This window comes from Stigmatopora nigra, unplaced genomic scaffold, assembly GCF_051989575.1.
Source record: "Stigmatopora nigra isolate UIUO_SnigA unplaced genomic scaffold, RoL_Snig_1.1 HiC_scaffold_24, whole genome shotgun sequence".
NCBI classification, from domain to species: domain Eukaryota; kingdom Metazoa; phylum Chordata; class Actinopteri; order Syngnathiformes; family Syngnathidae; genus Stigmatopora; species Stigmatopora nigra.
In genome coordinates, this window is record NW_027551603.1 from 2502218 (window position 1) to 2515591 (window position 13374).

The following is a 13374-nucleotide window of genomic DNA, read 5'->3' on the forward strand; positions in this document are numbered from 1 at the left end:
ATGTCGAAAAAAATGCGGGGTATGATGCTCACAGCACCTGGTATTCCCAAGAGGTCTCCCAATCAGGTACTAACCAGGCCGAACCATGCTTGGCTTCCAAGATCGGACGAGATCGGGCCTTTACAGGGTGGTATGGCCGTGAGCGGTACTTCTCTTGCAGATGGACACCCATGAAATGTCGAAAAATATGCGGGGTATGATGCTCACAGCACCTGGTATTCCCAAGCTGTCTCCCAATCAGGTACTAACCAGGCCGAACCATGCTTGGCTGCCGAGATCGGACGAGATCGGGCGAGACCGGACCTTTTCAGGGTGGTATGGCCGTGAGCGGTACTGCTCTTGCAGATGGACACCCATGAAATGTCGAAAAAGATGCAGGGTATGATGCTCACAGCACCTGGTATTCCCAAGCGGTCTCCCAATCAGGTACTAACCAGGCCGAACCATGCTTGGCTGCCGAGATCGGGCGAGATCGGGCGAGATCGGGCCTTTTCAGGGTGGTATGGCCGTGAGCGGTACTGCTCTTGCAGATGGACACCCATGAAATGTCGAAAAAGATGCGGGGTATGATGCTCACAGCACCTGGTATTCCCAAGCGGTCTCCCAATCAGGTACTAACCAGGCCGAACAATGCTTGGCTGCCGAGAACGGACGAGATCGGGCCTTTTCAGGGTGGTATGGCCGTGAGCGGTACTACTCTTGCAGATGGACACCCATGAAATGTCGAAAAAGATGCGGGGTATGATGCTCACAGCACCTGGTATTCCCAAGCGGTCTCCCAATCAGCTACTAACCAGGCCGAACCATGCTTGGCTTCCGAAATCGGACGAGATCGGGCCTTTTCAGGGTGGTATGGCCGTGAGCGGTGCTGCACTAGCAGATGGACACCCATGAAATGTCGAAAAAGATGCGGGGTATGATGCTCACAGCACCTGGTATTCCCAAGCGGTCTCCCAATCAGGTACTAACCAGGCCGAACCATGCTTGGCTTCCGAGATCGGACGAGATCGGGCTTTTTCAGGGTGGTATGGCCGTGAGCGGTACTGCTCTTGCAGATGGACACCCATGAAATGTCGAAAAAGATGCGGGGTATGATGCTCACAGCACCTGGTATTCCCAAGCGGTCTCCCAATCAGGTACTAAACAGGCCGAACCATGCTTGGCTGCCGAGATCGGACGAGATCGGGCCTTTTCAGGGTGGTATGGCCGTGAGCGGTACTGCACTAGCAGATGGACACCCGTGAAATGTCGAAAAAGATGCAGGGTATGATGCTCACAGTACCTGGTATTCCCAAGCGGTCTCCCAATCAGGTACTAACCAGGCCGAACCATGCTTGGCTTCCGAGTTCGGACGAGATCGGGCCTTTTCAGGGTGGTATGGCCGTGAGCGGTATTGTCTTTGCAGATGGACACCCATGAAATGTCGAAAAAGATGCGGGGTATGATGCTCACAGCACCTGGTATTCCCAAGCGGTCTCCCAATCAGGTACTAACCAGGCCGAAACATGCTTGGCCTCCGAGATCGGGTGAGATCGGGCCTTTTCAGGGTGGTATGGCCGTGAGCGGTACTGCTTTTGCAGATGGACACCCATGAAATGTCGAAAAAGATGCGGGGTATGATGCTCACAGCACGTGGTATTCCCAAGCGGTCTCCCAATCAGGTACTAACCAGGCCGAACCATGCTTGGCTGCCGAGATCGGACGAGATCGGACGAGATCGGGCCTTTTCAGGGTGGTATGGCTGTGAGCGGTACTGCACTAGCAGATGGACACCCATGAAATGTCGAAAAAGATGCGGGGTATGATGCTCACAGCACCTGGTATTCCCAAGCGGTCTCCCAATCAGGTACTAACCAGGTCGAACAATGCTTGGCTTCCTAGATCGGACGAGATCGGGCCTTTTCAGGGTGGTATGGCCGTGAGCGGTACTGCACTAGCAGATGGACACCCATGAAATGTCGAAAAAGATGCGGGGTATGATGCTCACAGCACCTGGTATTCCCAAGCGGTCTCCCAATTAGGTACTAACCAGGCCGATCCATGTTTGGCTTCCGAGATCGGACGAGATCGGACGAGATCGGGCCTTTTCAGGGTGGTATGGCCGTGAGCGGTACTGCACTAGCAGATGGACACCCATGAAATGTCGAAAAAGATGCGGGGTATGATGCTCACAGCACCTGGTATTCCCAAGCGGTCTCCCAATCAGGTACTAACCAGGCCGAACGATGCTTGGCTTCCTAGATCGGGCGAGATCGGGCCTTTTCAGGGTGGTATGGCCGTGAGCGGTACTGCTTTTGCAGATGGACACCCATGAAATGTCGAAAAAGATGCGGGGAATGATGCTCACAGCACCTGGTATTCCAAAGTGGTCTCCCAATCAGGTACTTACCAGGCCGAACCATGCTTGCCTTCCGAAATCGGACGAGATCGGGCCTTTTCAGGGTGGTATGGCCGTGAGCGGTACCGCTCTTGCAGATGGACACCCATGAAATGTCGAAAAAGATGCGGGGTATGATGCTCACAGCACCTGGTATTCCCAAGCGGTCTCCCAATCAGGTACTAAACAGGATGAACCATGCTTGGCTTCCGATATCGGACGAGATCAGGCCTTTTCAGGGTGGTATGGCCGTGAGTAGTACTGCTCATGCAGATGGACACCCATGAAATGTCGAAAAAAATGCGGGGTATGATGCTCACAGCACCTGGTATTCCCAAGAGGTCTCCCAATCAGGTACTAACCAGGCCGAACCATGCTTGGCTTCCAAGATCGGACGAGATCGGGCCTTTACAGGGTGGTATGGCCGTGAGCGGTACTTCTCTTGCAGATGGACACCCATGAAATGTCGAAAAATATGCGGGGTATGATGCTCACAGCACCTGGTATTCCCAAGCTGTCTCCCAATCAGGTACTAACCAGGCCGAACCATGCTTGGCTGCCGAGATCGGACGAGATCGGGCGAGACCGGACCTTTTCAGGGTGGTATGGCCGTGAGCGGTACTGCTCTTGCAGATGGACACCCATGAAATGTCGAAAAAGATGCAGGGTATGATGCTCACAGCACCTGGTATTCCCAAGCGGTCTCCCAATCAGGTACTAACCAGGCCGAACCATGCTTGGCTGCCGAGATCGGGCGAGATCGGGCGAGATCGGGCCTTTTCAGGGTGGTATGGCCGTGAGCGGTACTGCTCTTGCAGATGGACACCCATGAAATGTCGAAAAAGATGCGGGGTATGATGCTCACAGCACCTGGTATTCCCAAGCGGTCTCCCAATCAGGTACTAAACAGGCCGAACCATGCTTGGCTGCCGAGATCGGACGAGATCGGACGAGATCGGGCCTTATCAGGGTGGTATGGCCGTGAGCGGTACTGCACTAGCAGATGGACACCCATGAAATGTCGAAAAAGATGCGGGGTATGATGCTCACAGCACCTGGTATTCCCAAGCGGTCTCCCAATCAGGTACTAACCAGGCCGAACCATGATTGGCTTCCGAGATCAGATGAGATCGGGCCTTTTCAGGGTGGTATGGCCGTGAGCGGTACTGCTATTGCAGATGGACACCCATGAAATGTCGAAAAAGATTCGAGGTATGATGCTCACAGCACCTGGTATTCCCAAGCGGTCTCCCAATCAGGTACTAAACAGGCCGAACCATGCTTGGCTGCCGAGATCGGACGAAATCGGGCGAGATCGGGCCTTATCAGGGTGGTATGGCCTTGAGCGGTACTGCACTAGCAGATGGACACCCATGAAATGTCGAAAAAGATGCGGGGTATGATGCTCACAGCACCTGGTATTCCCAAGCGGTCTCCCAATCGGGTACTAACCAGGCCGAACCATGCTTGGCTGCCGAGATCGGACAAGATCGGGCGAGATCGGGCCTTATCAGGGTGGTATGGCCGTGAGCGGTACTGCTCTTGCAGATGGACATCCATGAAATGTCGAAAAAGATGCGGGGTATGATGCTCACAGCACCTGGTATTCCCAAGCGGTCTCCCAATCAGGTACTAAACAGGCCGAACCATGCTTGGCTTCCGAGATCGGACGAGATCGGGCCTTTTCAGGGTGGTATGGCCGTGAGCGGTACTGCACTAGCAGATGGACACCCATGAAATGTCGAAAAAGATGCGGGGTATGATGCTCACAGCACCTGGTATTCCCAAGCGGTCTCCCAATCAGGTACTAACCAGGCCGAACCATGCTTGGCTTCCGAGATCGGGCGAGATCGGGCCTTTTCAGGGTGGTATGGCCGTGAGCGATATTGCACTTGCAGATGGACACCCATGAAATGTCGAAAAAGATGCGGGGTATGATGCTCACAGCACCTGGTATTCCGAAGCGGTCTCCCAATCAGGTACTAACCAGGCCGAACCATGCTTGGCTGCCGAGATCGGACGAGATCGGGCGAGATCAGGCCTCATCAGGGTGGTATGGCCGTGAGCGGTACTGCTCTTGCAGATGGACACCAATGAAATGTCGAAAAAGATGCGGGGTATGATGCTCACAGCACCTGGTATTCCCAAGCGGTCTCCCAATCAGGTACTAACCAGGCCGAACCATGCTTGGCTGCCGAGAACGGACGAGATCGGGCCTTTTCAGGGTGGTATGGCCGTGAGCGGTACTACTCTTGCAGATGGACACCCATGAAATGTCGAAAAAGATGCGGGGTATGATGCTCACAGCACCTGGTATTCCCAAGCGTTCTCCCAATCAGGTACTAAACAGGCCGAACCATGCTTGGCTTCCGAGATCGGACGAGATCGGGCCTTTTCAGGGTGGTATGGCCGTGAGCTGTACTGCTCTTGCAGATGGACACCCATGAAATGTCGAAAATGATGCGGGGTATGATGCTCACAGCACCTGGTATTCCCAAGCGGTCTCCCAATCAGGTACTAAACAGGCCGAACCATGCTTGGCTTCCGAGATCGGACGAGATCGGGTCTTTCAGGGTGATATGGCCGTGAGCGGTACTGCTTTTGCAGATGGACACCCATGAAATGTCGAAAAAGATGCGGGGCATGGTTCTCACAGAACCTGGTATTCCCAAGCGGTCTCCCAATCAGATACCAACCAGGCCGAACCATGCTTGGCTTCCAAGATCGGACGAGATCGGACGAGATCGGGCCTTTTCAGGGTGGTATGGCCGTGAGCGGTACTGCTCTTGCAGATGGACACCCATGAAATGTCGAAAAAGATGCGGGGCATGGTTCTCACAGCACCTGGTATTCCCAAGCGGTCTCCCAATCAGGTACTAAACAGGCCGAACAATGCTTGGCTTCCGAGATCGGGCGAGATCAGGCCTTTTCAGGGTGGTATGGCTGTGAGCGGTACTGTTCATGCAGATGGACACCCATGAAATGTCGAAAAAGATGCGGGGTATGATGCTCACAGCACCTGGTATTCCCAAGCGGTCTCCCAATCAGGTACTAAACAGGCCGAACAATGCTTGGCTTTCGAGATCGGACGAGATCGGGCCTTTTCAGGGTGGTATGGCCGTAAGCGGTACTGCTCTCGCAGATGGACACCCATGAAATGTCGAAAAAGATGCGGGGCATGGTTCTCACAGCACCTGGTATTCCCAAGCGGTCTCCCAATCAGGTACTAACCAGGCCGAACCATGCTTGGCTGCCGAGATCGGACGAGGTCGGGCGAGATCGGGCCTTTTCAGGGTGGTATGGCCGTGAGTGGTACTGCTCTTGCAGATGGACACCCATGAAATGTCGAAAAAGATGCGGGGTATGATGCTCACAGCACCTGGTATTCCCAAGCGGTCTCCCAATCAGGTACTAAACAGGCCGAACCATGCTTGGCTGCCGAGATCGGACGAGATCGGGCCTTTTCAGGGTGGTATGGCCGTGAGCGGTACTGCTTTAGCAGATGGACACCCATGAAATGTCGAAAAAGATGCAGGGTATGATGCTCACAGCACCTGGTATTCCCAAGCGGTCTCCCAATCAGGTACTAACCAGGCCGAACCATGCTTGGCTGCCGAGATCGGACGAGATCGGACGAGAACGGGCCTTTTCAGGGTGGTATGGCCGTCAGCGGTACTGCTCTTGCAGATGGACACCCATGAAATGTCGAAAAAGATGCGGGGTATGATGCTCACAGCACCTGGTATTCCCAAGCGGTCTCCCAATCAGGTACTAACCAGGCCGAACCATGCTTGGCTGCCGAGATCGGACGAGATCGGACGAGATCGGGCCTTTTCAGGGTGGTATGGCCGTCAGCGGTACTGCTCTTGCAGATGGACACCCATGAAATGTCGAAAAAGATGCGGGGTATGATGCTCACAGCACCTGGTATTCCCAAGCGGTCTCCCAATCAGGTACTAACCAGGCCGAACCATGCTTGGCTTCCGAGGTCGGGCGAGATCGGGCCTTTTCAGGGTGGTATGGCCGTGAACGGTACTGCTCTTGCAGATGGACACCCATGAAATTTCGAAAAAGATGCGGGGTATGATAATCACAGCACCTGGTATTCCCAAGCGGTCTTCCAATCAGGTACTAACCAGGCCGAATCATGCTTGGCTTCCGAGATCGGGCGAGATCGGGCCTTTTCAGGGTGGTATGGCCGTGAGCGGTACTGCACTAGCAGATGGACACCCATGAAATGTCGAAAAAGATGCGGGGTATGATGCTCACAGAACCTGGTATTCCCAAACGGTCTCCCAATCAGGTACTAAACAGGCCGAACCATGCTTGGCTTCCGAGATTGGACGAGATCGGGCCTTTTCAGGGTGGTATGGCCGTGAGCGGTACTGCACTAGCAGATGGACACCCATGAAATGTCGAAAAAGATGCGGGGTATGATGCTCACAGCACCTGGTATTCCCAAGCGGTCTCCCAATCAGGTACTAAACAGGCCGAACGATGCTTGGCTTCCGAGATCGGACGAGATCGGGCCTTTTCAGGGTGGTATGGCCGTGAGCGGTACTGCATTAGCAGATGGACACCCATGAAATGTCGAAAAAGATGCGGGGTATGATGCTCACAGCACCTGGTATTCCCAAGCGGTCTCCCAATCAGGTACTAACCAGGCCGAACCATGCTTGGCTGCCGAGATCGAGCGAGATCGGGCCTTTTCAGGGTGGTATGGCCGTGAGCGGTACTGCTCCTGCAGATGGACTTCCATGAAATTTTGAAAAAGATGCGGGGTATGATGCTCAGAGCACCTGGTATTCCCAAGCGGTCTCCCAATCAGGTACTAACCAGGCCAAACCATGCTTGGCTTCCGAGATTGGACGAGATCAGGCCTTTTCAGGGTGGTATGGCCGTGAGCGGTACTGCTCTAGCAGATGGACACCCATGAAATGTCGAAAAACATGCGGGGTATGATGCTCACAGCACCTGGTATTCCCAAGCGGTCTCCCATTCAGGTACTAAACAGGCTGAACCATGCTTGGCTTCCGAGATCGGACAAGATCGGGCCTTTTCAGGGTGGTATGGCCGTGAGCAGTACTGCACTAGCAGATGGACACCCATGAAATGTCGAAAACAATGCGGGGTATGATGCTCACAGCACATGGTATTCCCAAGCGGTCTCCCAATCAGGTACTAAACAGGCCGAACCATGCTTGGCTGCCGAGATCGGACGAGATCGGGCCTTTTCAGGGTGGTATGGCCGTGAGCGGTACTGCATTAGCAGATGGACACCCATGAAATGTCGAAAAAGATGCGGGGTATGATGCTCACAGCACCTGGTATTCCCAAGCGGTCTCCCAATCAGGTACTAACCAGGCCGAACCATGCTTGGCTGCCGAGATCGAGCGAGATCGGGCCTTTTCAGGGTGGTATGGCCGTGAGCGGTACTGCTCTTGCAGATGGACACCCATGAAATGTCGAAAAAGATGCGGGGTATGATGCTCAGAGCACCTGGTATTCCCAAGCGGTCTCCCAATCAGGTACTAACCAGGCCGAACCATGCTTGGCGTCCGAGATTGGACGAGATCAGGCCTTTTCAGGGTGGTATGGCCGTGAGCGGTACTCTACCAGCAGATGGACACCCATGAAATGTCGAAAAAGATGCGGGGTATGATGCTCACAGCACCTGGTATTCCCAAGCGGTCTCCCAATCAGGTACTAACCAGGCCGAACCATGCTTGGCTGCCGAGATCGGGCGAGATCGGGCCTTTTCAGGGTGGTATGGCCGTGAGCGGTACTGCACTAGCAGATGGACACCCATGAAATGTCGAAAAAGATGCAGGGTATGATGCTCACAGCACCTGGTATTCCCAAGCGGTCTCCCAATCAGGTACTAACCAGGCCGAACCATGCTTGGCTTCCGAGATCGGACGAGACCGGGCCTTTTCAGGGTGGTATGGCCGTGAGCGGTGCTGCTCTTGCAGATGGACACCCATGAAATGTCGAAAAAGATGCGGGGTATGATGCTCACAGCACCTGGTATTCCCAAGCGGTCTCCCAATCAGGTTCTAACCAGGCCGAACCATGCTTGGCTGCCGAGATCGGACGAGATCGGACGAGATCGGGCCTTTTCAGGGTGGTATGGCTGTGAGCGGTACTGCACTAGCAGATGGACACCCATTAAATGTCGAAAAAGATGCGGGGTATGATGCTCACAGCACCTGGTATTCCAAAGCGGTCTCCCAATCAGGTACTAACCAGGCCAAACCATGCTTGGCTTCCTAGATCGGACGAGATCGGACGAGATCGGGCCTTTTCAGGGTGGTATGGCCGTGAGCGGTACTGCACTAGCAGATGGACACCCATGAAATGTCGAAAAAGATGCGGGGTATGATGCTCACAGCACCTGGTATTCCCAAGCGGTCTCCCAATTAGGTACTAACCAGGCCGATCCATGTTTGGCTTCCGAGATCGGACGAGATCGGACGAGATCGGGCCTTTTCAGGGTGGTATGCCCGTGAGCGGTACTGCACTAGCAGATGGACACCCATGAAATGTCGAATAAGATGCGGGGTATGATGCTCACAGCACCTGGTATTCCCAAGCGGTCTCCCAATCAGGTACTAACCAGGCCAAACCATGCTTGGCTTCCTAGATCGGTCAAGATCGGGCCTTTTCAGGGTGGTATGGCCGTGAGCGGTACTGCACTAGCAGATGGACACCCATGAAATGTCGAATAAGATGCGGGGTATGATGCTCACAGAACCTGGTATTCCCAAACGGTCTCCCAATCAGGTACTAAACAGGCCGAACCATGCTTGGCTTCCGAGATTGGACGAGATCGGGCCTTTTCAGGGTGGTATGGCCGTGAGCGGTACTGCACTAGCAGATGGACACCCATGAAATGTCGAAAAAGATGCGGGGTATGATGCTCACAGCACCTGGTATTCCCAAGCGGTCTCCCAATCAGGTACTAAACAGGCCGAACGATGCTTGGCTTCCGAGATCGGACGAGATCGGGCCTTTTCAGGGTGGTATGGCCGTGAGCGGTACTGCATTAGCAGATGGACACCCATGAAATGTCGAAAAAGATGCGGGGTATGATGCTCACAGCACCTGGTATTCCCAAGCGGTCTCCCAATCAGGTACTAACCAGGCCGAACCATGCTTGGCTGCCGAGATCGAGCGAGATCGGGCCTTTTCAGGGTGGTATGGCCGTGAGCGGTACTGCTCCTGCAGATGGACTTCCATGAAATTTTGAAAAAGATGCGGGGTATGATGCTCAGAGCACCTGGTATTCCCAAGCGGTCTCCCAATCAGGTACTAACCAGGCCAAACCATGCTTGGCTTCCGAGATTGGACGAGATCAGGCCTTTTCAGGGTGGTATGGCCGTGAGCGGTACTGCTCTAGCAGATGGACACCCATGAAATGTCGAAAAACATGCGGGGTATGATGCTCACAGCACCTGGTATTCCCAAGCGGTCTCCCATTCAGGTACTAAACAGGCTGAACCATGCTTGGCTTCCGAGATCGGACAAGATCGGGCCTTTTCAGGGTGGTATGGCCGTGAGCAGTACTGCACTAGCAGATGGACACCCATGAAATGTCGAAAACAATGCGGGGTATGATGCTCACAGCACATGGTATTCCCAAGCGGTCTCCCAATCAGGTACTAAACAGGCCGAACCATGCTTGGCTGCCGAGATCGGACGAGATCGGGCCTTTTCAGGGTGGTATGGCCGTGAGCGGTACTGCATTAGCAGATGGACACCCATGAAATGTCGAAAAAGATGCGGGGTATGATGCTCACAGCACCTGGTATTCCCAAGCGGTCTCCCAATCAGGTACTAACCAGGCCTAACCATGCTTGGCTGCCGAGATCGAGCGAGATCGGGCCTTTTCAGGGTGGTATGGCCGTGAGCGGTACTGCTCTTGCAGATGGACACCCATGAAATGTCGAAAAAGATGCGGGGTATGATGCTCAGAGCACCTGGTATTCCCAAGCGGTCTCCCAATCAGGTACTAACCAGGCCGAACCATGCTTGGCGTCCGAGATTGGACGAGATCAGGCCTTTTCAGGGTGGTATGGCCGTGAGCGGTACTCTACCAGCAGATGGACACCCATGAAATGTCGAAAAAGATGCGGGGTATGATGCTCACAGCACCTGGTATTCCCAAGCGGTCTCCCAATCAGGAACTAACCAGGCCGAACCATGCTTGGCTGCCGAGATCGGGCGAGATCGGGCCTTTTCAGGGTGGTATGGCCGTGAGCGGTACTGCACTAGCAGATGGACACCCATGAAATGTCGAAAAAGATGCAGGGTATGATGCTCACAGCACCTGGTATTCCCAAGCGGTCTCCCAATCAGGTACTAACCAGGCCGAACCATGCTTGGCTTCCGAGATCGGACGAGACCGGGCCTTTTCAGGGTGGTATGGCCGTGAGCGGTGCTGCTCTTGCAGATGGACACCCATGAAATGTCGAAAAAGATGCGGGGTATGATGCTCACAGCACCTGGTATTCCCAAGCGGTCTCCCAATCAGGTTCTAACCAGGCCGAACCATGCTTGGCTGCCGAGATCGGACGAGATCGGACGAGATCGGGCCTTTTCAGGGTGGTATGGCTGTGAGCGGTACTGCACTAGCAGATGGACACCCATGAAATGTCGAAAAAGATGCGGGGTATGATGCTCACAGCACCTGGTATTCCAAAGCGGTCTCCCAATCAGGTACTAACCAGGCCAAACCATGCTTGGCTTCCTAGATCGGACGAGATCGGACGAGATCGGGCCTTTTCAGGGTGGTATGGCCGTGAGCGGTACTGCACTAGCAGATGGACACCCATGAAATGTCGAAAAAGATGCGGGGTATGATGCTCACAGCACCTGGTATTCCCAAGCGGTCTCCCAATTAGGTACTAACCAGGCCGATCCATGTTTGGCTTCCGAGATCGGACGAGATCGGACGAGATCGGGCCTTTTCAGGGTGGTATGCCCGTGAGCGGTACTGCACTAGCAGATGGACACCCATGAAATGTCGAATAAGATGCGGGGTATGATGCTCACAGCACCTGGTATTCCCAAGCGGTCTCCCAATCAGGTACTAACCAGGCCAAACCATGCTTGGCTTCCTAGATCGGTCAAGATCGGGCCTTTTCAGGGTGGTATGGCCGTGAGCGGTACAACTTTTGCAGATGGACACCCATGAAATGTCGAAAAAGATGCGGGGTATGATGCTCACAGCACCTGGTATTCCCAAGCGGTCTCCCAATCAGGTACTTACCAGGCCGAACCATGCTGGGCTTCCGAGATCGGAGGAGATTGGGCCTTTTCAGGGTGGTATGGCCGTGAGCGATACTACTCTTGCAGATGGACACCCATGAAATGTCGAAAAAGATGCGGGGCAAGATGCTCACAGCACCTGGTATTCCCAAGCGGTCTCCCAATCAGGTACTAACCAGGCCGAACCATGCTTGGCTGCCGAGAACGGACGAGATCGGGCGAGATCGGGCCTTTTCAGGGTGGTATGGCCGTGAGCGGTACTGCACTAGCAGATGGACACCCATGAAATGTCGAAAAAGATGCGGGGTATGATGCTCACAGCACCTGGTATTCCCAAGCGGTCTCCCAATCAGGTACTAACCAGGCCAAACCATGCTTGGCTTCCTAGATCGGACGAGATCGGGCCTTTTCAGGGTGGTATGGCCGTGAGCAGTACTGCTTTTGCAGATGGACACCCATGAAATGTCGAAAAAGATGCGGGGTATGATGCTCACAGCACCTGGTATTCCCAAGCGGTCTCCCAATCAGGTACTAACCAGGCCGAACCATGCTTGGCTGCCGAGATCGGACGAGATCGGGCGAGATCGGGCCTTATCAGGGTGGTATGGCCGAGAGCGGTACTGCTCTTGCAGATGGACACCCATGAAATGTCGAAAAAGATGCGGGGTCTGATGCTCACAGCACCTGGTAATCCCAAGCGGTCTCCCAATCAGGTACTAAACAGGCCGAACAATGCTTGGCTTCCGAGATCGGGCGAGATCGGGCCTTTTCAGGGTGGTATGGCCGTGAGCGGTACTGCTTTTGCAGATGGACACCCATGAAATGTCGAAAAAGATGCGGGGTATGATGCTCACAGCACCTGGTATTCCCAAGCGGTCTCCCAATCAGGTACTAACCAGGCCCAACCATGCTTGGCTTCCAAGATCGGACGAGATCGGGCCTTTTCAGGGTGGTATGGCCGTGAGCAATACCGCTCTTGCAGATGGACACCCATGAAATGTCGAAAAAGATGCGGGGTATGATGCTCACAGCACCTGGTATTCCCAAGCGGTCTCCCAATCAGGTACTAACCAGGCCGAACCATGCTTGGCTTCCGAGATCGGACGAGATCAGGCCTTTTCAGGGTGGTATGGCCGTGAGCGGTACTGCTCTTGCAGATGGACACCCATGAGCTAAAGTATTAATTCGACCTTCTACACCTGCTACCCAAATCAATTGGGATTTGACATTATTCAAAGTCAGTTGGAATATTCAGGTTATAAAAGAGGGGGGAAAAGGCAGGAATATATACAGCTATGTTTTACTTTTGTGCATTTCAGGCCAAATTGGTATTTGTCTTTGAGTCAGCAATAATAACAAAGGAGTAAAGTCAGCTTGATTGCAGTAAGACTTTTTGCACTCTATACACTCAATTTTCACATGTTGTTTTACTTCTGGACGCTGCAAATGGACTGCACATCTGTTGCATCGTGTGTATATATGTGTATTACCGTACTTTGAATTTTGATTTAAACCTGTACAACCCAACTACCTCAGATCAAGCAATTATAATGTAAAGTAGTAGATGTTTAAAAAAAGCACCAAATGCAAAAAGATAACAAAATAACAATACTAAATAGTCAAATAAGCAACTCCATTATTCTTTTAGAGAAAATATCTCAGCGGGGTCAAGTCATTCAATTCAAATCGACTGGTAATCAGATTCAATTAAAGACTAACCGATTGGG

At 53.4% G+C, this 13374-nt stretch overlaps 1 non-coding gene and 70 pseudogenes across 1 annotated transcript; all 71 read right to left on the reverse strand.

Annotated features, from left to right (window-relative positions):
• Positions 1-25: 25 nt before the first annotated feature.
• Positions 26-144, reverse strand: LOC144188402 (5S ribosomal RNA; annotated as a pseudogene).
• A 56-nt stretch (positions 145-200) lies between these two features.
• On the reverse strand, positions 201-329 carry LOC144185872 (5S ribosomal RNA; annotated as a pseudogene).
• A 56-nt stretch (positions 330-385) lies between these two features.
• LOC144184060 (5S ribosomal RNA) lies at positions 386-514 on the reverse strand (annotated as a pseudogene).
• A 56-nt stretch (positions 515-570) lies between these two features.
• LOC144182081 (5S ribosomal RNA) lies at positions 571-689 on the reverse strand (annotated as a pseudogene).
• Positions 690-745: 56 nt separating this feature from the next.
• On the reverse strand, positions 746-864 carry LOC144190518 (5S ribosomal RNA; annotated as a pseudogene).
• A 56-nt stretch (positions 865-920) lies between these two features.
• Positions 921-1039, reverse strand: LOC144188417 (5S ribosomal RNA; annotated as a pseudogene).
• A 56-nt stretch (positions 1040-1095) lies between these two features.
• On the reverse strand, positions 1096-1214 carry LOC144188895 (5S ribosomal RNA; annotated as a pseudogene).
• A 56-nt stretch (positions 1215-1270) lies between these two features.
• On the reverse strand, positions 1271-1389 carry LOC144184563 (5S ribosomal RNA; annotated as a pseudogene).
• A 56-nt stretch (positions 1390-1445) lies between these two features.
• LOC144182768 (5S ribosomal RNA) lies at positions 1446-1564 on the reverse strand (annotated as a pseudogene).
• Positions 1565-1620: 56 nt separating this feature from the next.
• LOC144186279 (5S ribosomal RNA) lies at positions 1621-1749 on the reverse strand (annotated as a pseudogene).
• Positions 1750-1805: 56 nt separating this feature from the next.
• Positions 1806-1924, reverse strand: LOC144184223 (5S ribosomal RNA; annotated as a pseudogene).
• A 56-nt stretch (positions 1925-1980) lies between these two features.
• Positions 1981-2109, reverse strand: LOC144184674 (5S ribosomal RNA; annotated as a pseudogene).
• Positions 2110-2165: 56 nt separating this feature from the next.
• LOC144185281 (5S ribosomal RNA) lies at positions 2166-2284 on the reverse strand (annotated as a pseudogene).
• A 56-nt stretch (positions 2285-2340) lies between these two features.
• Positions 2341-2459, reverse strand: LOC144182008 (5S ribosomal RNA; annotated as a pseudogene).
• Positions 2460-2515: 56 nt separating this feature from the next.
• On the reverse strand, positions 2516-2634 carry LOC144187113 (5S ribosomal RNA; annotated as a pseudogene).
• Positions 2635-2690: 56 nt separating this feature from the next.
• Positions 2691-2809, reverse strand: LOC144188403 (5S ribosomal RNA; annotated as a pseudogene).
• A 56-nt stretch (positions 2810-2865) lies between these two features.
• LOC144185873 (5S ribosomal RNA) lies at positions 2866-2994 on the reverse strand (annotated as a pseudogene).
• Positions 2995-3050: 56 nt separating this feature from the next.
• LOC144184061 (5S ribosomal RNA) lies at positions 3051-3179 on the reverse strand (annotated as a pseudogene).
• Positions 3180-3235: 56 nt separating this feature from the next.
• LOC144185249 (5S ribosomal RNA) lies at positions 3236-3364 on the reverse strand (annotated as a pseudogene).
• A 56-nt stretch (positions 3365-3420) lies between these two features.
• On the reverse strand, positions 3421-3539 carry LOC144187880 (5S ribosomal RNA; annotated as a pseudogene).
• Positions 3540-3595: 56 nt separating this feature from the next.
• On the reverse strand, positions 3596-3724 carry LOC144187164 (5S ribosomal RNA; annotated as a pseudogene).
• A 56-nt stretch (positions 3725-3780) lies between these two features.
• Positions 3781-3909, reverse strand: LOC144185377 (5S ribosomal RNA; annotated as a pseudogene).
• A 56-nt stretch (positions 3910-3965) lies between these two features.
• Positions 3966-4084, reverse strand: LOC144187705 (5S ribosomal RNA; annotated as a pseudogene).
• Positions 4085-4140: 56 nt separating this feature from the next.
• On the reverse strand, positions 4141-4259 carry LOC144188514 (5S ribosomal RNA; annotated as a pseudogene).
• A 56-nt stretch (positions 4260-4315) lies between these two features.
• Positions 4316-4444, reverse strand: LOC144184891 (5S ribosomal RNA; annotated as a pseudogene).
• A 56-nt stretch (positions 4445-4500) lies between these two features.
• On the reverse strand, positions 4501-4619 carry LOC144189619 (5S ribosomal RNA; annotated as a pseudogene).
• A 56-nt stretch (positions 4620-4675) lies between these two features.
• On the reverse strand, positions 4676-4794 carry LOC144191543 (5S ribosomal RNA; annotated as a pseudogene).
• A 56-nt stretch (positions 4795-4850) lies between these two features.
• On the reverse strand, positions 4851-4968 carry LOC144191428 (5S ribosomal RNA; annotated as a pseudogene).
• A 241-nt stretch (positions 4969-5209) lies between these two features.
• LOC144186295 (5S ribosomal RNA) lies at positions 5210-5328 on the reverse strand (annotated as a pseudogene).
• Positions 5329-5384: 56 nt separating this feature from the next.
• Positions 5385-5503, reverse strand: LOC144183017 (5S ribosomal RNA; annotated as a pseudogene).
• A 56-nt stretch (positions 5504-5559) lies between these two features.
• Positions 5560-5688, reverse strand: LOC144185681 (5S ribosomal RNA; annotated as a pseudogene).
• Positions 5689-5744: 56 nt separating this feature from the next.
• On the reverse strand, positions 5745-5863 carry LOC144188896 (5S ribosomal RNA; annotated as a pseudogene).
• A 56-nt stretch (positions 5864-5919) lies between these two features.
• LOC144185849 (5S ribosomal RNA) lies at positions 5920-6048 on the reverse strand (annotated as a pseudogene).
• Positions 6049-6104: 56 nt separating this feature from the next.
• On the reverse strand, positions 6105-6233 carry LOC144185174 (5S ribosomal RNA; annotated as a pseudogene).
• A 56-nt stretch (positions 6234-6289) lies between these two features.
• LOC144190376 (5S ribosomal RNA) lies at positions 6290-6408 on the reverse strand (annotated as a pseudogene).
• A 56-nt stretch (positions 6409-6464) lies between these two features.
• On the reverse strand, positions 6465-6583 carry LOC144185505 (5S ribosomal RNA; annotated as a pseudogene).
• A 56-nt stretch (positions 6584-6639) lies between these two features.
• On the reverse strand, positions 6640-6758 carry LOC144184531 (5S ribosomal RNA; annotated as a pseudogene).
• Positions 6759-6814: 56 nt separating this feature from the next.
• Positions 6815-6933, reverse strand: LOC144190714 (5S ribosomal RNA; annotated as a pseudogene).
• Positions 6934-6989: 56 nt separating this feature from the next.
• On the reverse strand, positions 6990-7108 carry LOC144190328 (5S ribosomal RNA; annotated as a pseudogene).
• A 56-nt stretch (positions 7109-7164) lies between these two features.
• Positions 7165-7283, reverse strand: LOC144184186 (5S ribosomal RNA; annotated as a pseudogene).
• A 56-nt stretch (positions 7284-7339) lies between these two features.
• Positions 7340-7458, reverse strand: LOC144182102 (5S ribosomal RNA; annotated as a pseudogene).
• A 56-nt stretch (positions 7459-7514) lies between these two features.
• LOC144191930 (5S ribosomal RNA) lies at positions 7515-7633 on the reverse strand (annotated as a pseudogene).
• Positions 7634-7689: 56 nt separating this feature from the next.
• Positions 7690-7808, reverse strand: LOC144190329 (5S ribosomal RNA; annotated as a pseudogene).
• Positions 7809-7864: 56 nt separating this feature from the next.
• Positions 7865-7983, reverse strand: LOC144186048 (5S ribosomal RNA; annotated as a pseudogene).
• Positions 7984-8039: 56 nt separating this feature from the next.
• Positions 8040-8158, reverse strand: LOC144189716 (5S ribosomal RNA; annotated as a pseudogene).
• A 56-nt stretch (positions 8159-8214) lies between these two features.
• LOC144187934 (5S ribosomal RNA) lies at positions 8215-8333 on the reverse strand (annotated as a pseudogene).
• Positions 8334-8389: 56 nt separating this feature from the next.
• Positions 8390-8518, reverse strand: LOC144186680 (5S ribosomal RNA; annotated as a pseudogene).
• A 56-nt stretch (positions 8519-8574) lies between these two features.
• Positions 8575-8703, reverse strand: LOC144186500 (5S ribosomal RNA; annotated as a pseudogene).
• A 56-nt stretch (positions 8704-8759) lies between these two features.
• Positions 8760-8888, reverse strand: LOC144186581 (5S ribosomal RNA; annotated as a pseudogene).
• A 56-nt stretch (positions 8889-8944) lies between these two features.
• Positions 8945-9063, reverse strand: LOC144184390 (5S ribosomal RNA; annotated as a pseudogene).
• A 56-nt stretch (positions 9064-9119) lies between these two features.
• Positions 9120-9238, reverse strand: LOC144184532 (5S ribosomal RNA; annotated as a pseudogene).
• A 56-nt stretch (positions 9239-9294) lies between these two features.
• On the reverse strand, positions 9295-9413 carry LOC144190715 (5S ribosomal RNA; annotated as a pseudogene).
• Positions 9414-9469: 56 nt separating this feature from the next.
• Positions 9470-9588, reverse strand: LOC144190330 (5S ribosomal RNA; annotated as a pseudogene).
• Positions 9589-9644: 56 nt separating this feature from the next.
• LOC144184187 (5S ribosomal RNA) lies at positions 9645-9763 on the reverse strand (annotated as a pseudogene).
• Positions 9764-9819: 56 nt separating this feature from the next.
• Positions 9820-9938, reverse strand: LOC144182103 (5S ribosomal RNA; annotated as a pseudogene).
• A 56-nt stretch (positions 9939-9994) lies between these two features.
• On the reverse strand, positions 9995-10113 carry LOC144191931 (5S ribosomal RNA; annotated as a pseudogene).
• A 56-nt stretch (positions 10114-10169) lies between these two features.
• On the reverse strand, positions 10170-10288 carry LOC144189205 (5S ribosomal RNA; annotated as a pseudogene).
• A 56-nt stretch (positions 10289-10344) lies between these two features.
• Positions 10345-10463, reverse strand: LOC144186049 (5S ribosomal RNA; annotated as a pseudogene).
• Positions 10464-10519: 56 nt separating this feature from the next.
• On the reverse strand, positions 10520-10638 carry LOC144182269 (5S ribosomal RNA; annotated as a pseudogene).
• Positions 10639-10694: 56 nt separating this feature from the next.
• Positions 10695-10813, reverse strand: LOC144187935 (5S ribosomal RNA; annotated as a pseudogene).
• A 56-nt stretch (positions 10814-10869) lies between these two features.
• On the reverse strand, positions 10870-10998 carry LOC144186681 (5S ribosomal RNA; annotated as a pseudogene).
• Positions 10999-11054: 56 nt separating this feature from the next.
• On the reverse strand, positions 11055-11183 carry LOC144186501 (5S ribosomal RNA; annotated as a pseudogene).
• Positions 11184-11239: 56 nt separating this feature from the next.
• LOC144186582 (5S ribosomal RNA) lies at positions 11240-11368 on the reverse strand (annotated as a pseudogene).
• Positions 11369-11424: 56 nt separating this feature from the next.
• On the reverse strand, positions 11425-11543 carry LOC144184391 (5S ribosomal RNA; annotated as a pseudogene).
• Positions 11544-11599: 56 nt separating this feature from the next.
• Positions 11600-11718, reverse strand: LOC144184683 (5S ribosomal RNA; annotated as a pseudogene).
• Positions 11719-11774: 56 nt separating this feature from the next.
• LOC144184355 (5S ribosomal RNA) lies at positions 11775-11903 on the reverse strand (annotated as a pseudogene).
• A 56-nt stretch (positions 11904-11959) lies between these two features.
• LOC144189670 (5S ribosomal RNA) lies at positions 11960-12078 on the reverse strand (annotated as a pseudogene).
• A 56-nt stretch (positions 12079-12134) lies between these two features.
• LOC144184701 (5S ribosomal RNA) lies at positions 12135-12263 on the reverse strand (annotated as a pseudogene).
• A 56-nt stretch (positions 12264-12319) lies between these two features.
• Positions 12320-12438, reverse strand: LOC144185791 (5S ribosomal RNA; annotated as a pseudogene).
• Positions 12439-12494: 56 nt separating this feature from the next.
• LOC144187468 (5S ribosomal RNA) lies at positions 12495-12613 on the reverse strand. The gene has a single exon (XR_013324865.1). It is a non-coding gene; the product is annotated as a 5S ribosomal RNA (ribosomal RNA).
• A 56-nt stretch (positions 12614-12669) lies between these two features.
• LOC144187820 (5S ribosomal RNA) lies at positions 12670-12788 on the reverse strand (annotated as a pseudogene).
• Between the last annotated feature and the right edge of the window lie 586 nt (positions 12789-13374).